At 43.8% G+C, this 4,160-nt stretch overlaps 1 pseudogene; it reads left to right on the top strand.

Annotated features, from left to right (window-relative positions):
• Positions 1-2,088: 2,088 nt before the first annotated feature.
• Positions 2,089-2,205, top strand: LOC133064087 (U2 spliceosomal RNA; annotated as a pseudogene).
• The last annotated feature ends 1,955 nt before the right edge of the window (positions 2,206-4,160 follow it).

The following is a 4,160-nucleotide window of genomic DNA, read 5'->3' as shown; positions in this document are numbered from 1 at the left end:
AGGCTGATGGAAATTGTCCTCGCTCGAGGGCAGGAACCTTGCCATATAAATCCTGAGACCGGTTAGTCCTCTAGCTACACACTCTGGGCCCAAGTACATTGGCTGGACCCAGATTTTGCTGGTTGATTTTGATTTCTGGCCTGATTATCCAAGAGGGGGAAGAAAGTATCTCACAGGGCTTGGAGAAGTTAGCACGACCAAGCTTTTCCTGGGAAAGGTCTGTTTTCTTGGTGTAGAGACACAAGTGTCTTGACCTGACACAATATCTTCTTCCAACCTGTCCTTCCAGCCAGGTGTCAATCAACACGTAGTCTGTACCAGGAAACGTGCTTTGAAAATCAAGGGAGGTGGGAGGGGGGATCGGGATGGGGAACACATGTAAATCCATGGCTGATTCATGTCAATGTATGGCAAAAACCACTACAATATTGTAAAGTAATTAGCCTCCAACTAATAAAAATAAATGAAAAAAAAAAAGCCTTAGAATTAAAGGAAAATAAAATAAAATAAAATCAACTGCCTCTGTGTCAGACTATAATCTCTGCAAGGACAGGCTCTCTGTTACTTACACATTGTTGCCCCAGGGTCCATCACCACCCCTGGTATACGGTAACCAATCAGTTCTCCCTAGCCCCAAGCCACAGTCCTATAGTGATAGCTCAGAAATTCTTAAAAGGATGAAAAAATAAATAAGTGAAAATGTAAAAGGGCTTCCTTGGTGGCCCAGTGGTAAAGAATCCTCCTGCCAATGCAGGGGATGTGGGTTCGACCCTTGATCCAGGAAGATTCCACTTTCAGCAGGGCCACTAAGTCCATGCGTCACAACTGCTGAAGCTCACATGCCCTAGAGCTTGGGCTCTGCAACAAGAGAAGCCCCTGCTCGCCATAACTAGAGAAAGCCTGTGTGCAGCAATGAAGTAAGTCTCAGCACAAAAGTAAAAATAAATAAAATTTTAAAAGGATGCATTTAGCTATTGCCGGCTTCCCCTCTCCCATCCCGCCCACCCATTTCCCAATCACTCTCCTCCAAAAGTTTTGCAAGCTACATTCACCAGCATTCTGGCAGTCTCCCTGGTCTGAAAGGCTGTGATTGTCCCATCAGTTGAGTTCTATTAAATAGGGGACCCCAATACATTCAGAAGCACCAACCTCTGCTTCACGCACCATGTCCATTTGACAAGAGTGAAGTGGATTAATTAACGTGGTGGGTCTATCTTCTCCCCAGCTGTCTCGTGTTGCAATGGAGACCAAGAAAAATCCATTAGATTATACTGAGAGATAGCTGAAAGAAAGTTTAGATTAAGTTTATCTCCCGAGGCAATTTTATTAGATAGATTAAGTTTCTGTTCATCTCTCCAAAGACCGTAGTAATAACCAGTGTCATGACTTTCAAATCCTTTGGACTTCAGAGGGTAATCAAACATGGTTGTCTTTTTATCCCCCTCTTTCACTTCTTAGTATTCGACAATCCTGCTTCGTTCATCTGTCAAAGTGATAGTATTAAGGGGATCAATGTTGACAAGTGATAGTACAAATTATGTAATGTTGATGACATTTCACTGTCTCCTTTTGATCTGCAATTCCCACTTTCAATCACTCCTTATTTTAGAAAAAGCACTGAAAGAGCAACACAGCTATGGAAGCCGTGGGCTCAACTCCCAGCGCCCCAGGGGCAAAACGGGGTGAATTTGTAGTGCACGGAATTAGACATGGGGCCTGGGAAGATGGCTTGACTGACAGAAGGGGAAATTGAGGTCATCTTCTTACAACACGCCTTTGGCAGCTGCCACTTGGGACCACGTCATAGCTTTTGGTTGTGCTGTCGTCCCATGAAATATTTGATGTGTCTGGTCTGCAATGGGAAAGGGCTTTCTATTCCCAGGATATGCCCTTTGATTTCTCCTCCAGTGGGAATTGATGGAGGATAATTTAAAAGGAAGAAATGAGCTGGTTTTGTTTAAAAGGAAAAACAAAAAAGGAGACTAGGACAGGTCCAGACAGAAGAAGGGCTGTTTTTTTCTGGGGTAGGGGATGGGTATTAAGTTTTGAACTGGGTAATAAAAGATCAAATAAGGAGAAATAGGTTCAATCGCTTCTTGGCCTTTTGGCTAACATCAAGTGTAGTATCTGTTCTTATCAGTTTAATAACTGATACGTCCTCTGTCCAAGACAATCTATTAAATGAAATGATACAAACGAACTTACTTACAAAACAGAAAGAGACCCACAGACTTAGAGAATGAACTTAGAGTTGCCGGGAGGAAGGATGGGGGAAGGGGTAGTTAGGGAGTTGGGTAATGACAGGTACACATTGCTATATTTAAAATGGATTACAAGCAAGGACCTGCTGTCTAGCCTGGGGAACTCTCCTCAATGTTATGTGGCAGTCTGGATGGGAGGCGGGCTTAGGGGGGAATGGATACATGTGTATGTGTGGCAACATCCCTTCACTGATGACCTGAAGCTATCAAAACACTGTTAATTGGCTATACTCCAATATAAAATAAAAGGTTTAAAAAAAGAAGAAATAGGTTCAAAATATAGCAGAAAGGGGCTTCCCTGATGGCTCAGTAAAGAATCTGCCTATAATGCAGGAGACTCAGGTTCGATCCCTGGATTGGGAAGATTCCCTTGGAGAAGGGCATGGAAATCCACTTCAGTATTCTTGCCTGGAGAATCCCATGGACAGAGGAGCCTGGGGTGCTAAAGTCCATGGGGTCACAAAGAGTCAGATACAGCCTGGTGACTAGACAACAACAACAAATAGCAGAAGAGACTCTCTTTGGGAAGAGAGCATCTTGCATCCTTGTAATGTTTCCATCCACATGGAGAAATCTCTGTTAAAATAATATGTCTGGGCTTCCTTCTTTCTCTCTCTCTATCCCCTTAAACACACCTCAAGAAAAAGGCTCTTGACAAACATGGGCTCCAGTTTAAGACAGACATTCCGCTTTCTACTTGTGACCTTAGAAGGTTGTTCAACTTCCATGAATCGTGATTTTTCTCATTTGCAAATAAAAACCACAGCATCAGCTTTCCAGGGATGCTGTAGTACTTAGGAGAGTTCAGAAATCTTGAAGAAAACCTCTTTTGGTCAGATTGGGTATGGGTTTTACCTAATTCCCTGACACATGTTGTGTGACTAATAAAAGATTTTATGATTCTTTCAGCCAAATGGAGTTTGCCTTCCTTCCAAAAGCCCTAGAGCAATGGACAAATGGGATGAGGATGGATAGCCTCAGCATGATTTATTGCCTGATATTTCCAGTTGCTGCTGTTTAGTCGCCCAGTTGTGTCCGACTCTTTGCATCCCCATGTACTGCAGCACACTAGCCCCTCTGTCCCTCACCCTCTCCTGGAGCTTGCCCAAGTTCAAGTCCATCGCATTGGCGATGCCATTCAGCCATCTCATCCTCCAACACCCTGTTTTACAGTTCAGTTCAGTCGCTCAATCATGTCCGACTCTTTGCGACCCTATGGCCTGCAGCACACCAGGCCTCCCTGTCCATCACCAACTCCCAGAGCCTACTCAAACTCATGTTCATCACATTGGTGATGCCATCCACCCATCTCATCATCTGTCATCCCCTTCTCCTCCCACCTTCAATCTTTCCCAGCATCAGGGTCTTTTCAAAAGAGTCAGTTCTTTGCGTCAGGTGGCCAAAGTATTGGAGTTTCAGCTTCAGCCTCAGTCCTTCCAATGAACACTCAGGACTGATCTCCTTTAGGATGGACTGGTTAGATCTCTTTGCAGTCCAAGGGACTCTCAAGAGTCTTCTCCAACACCACAGTTCAAAAGCATCAATTCTTCGGCACTCAGCTTTCTTTACAGTCCAACTCTCATATCCATACATGACTACTGGAAAAACCATAGCTTTGACTAGATGGATCTTTGGCAGTAAAGTAACGTCTCTGCTTTTTAATATGCTGTCTAGGTTGGTCATAGCTTTTCTTCCAAGGAGCAAGCGTCTTTTAATTTCACGGCTGCAGTCACCATCTGCAGTGATTTTGGAGCCCCCCAAAATAAAGTCTCTCATGGTTTCCATTGTTTCCCCATCTATTTGCCATGAAGTGATGGGACTGGATGCCATGATCTTAGTTTTCTGAATGTTGATTTATTTATTCCACAAACCTTTATTGGTCATGTAACTAGGTACTGG

This window comes from Dama dama, chromosome 10 (genome assembly GCF_033118175.1).
Source record: "Dama dama isolate Ldn47 chromosome 10, ASM3311817v1, whole genome shotgun sequence".
Classification (NCBI taxonomy): domain Eukaryota; kingdom Metazoa; phylum Chordata; class Mammalia; order Artiodactyla; family Cervidae; genus Dama; species Dama dama.
The sequence above is the reverse complement of the archived record's forward strand: the minus strand, read 5'-3'. Positions and strand labels throughout refer to the sequence as shown.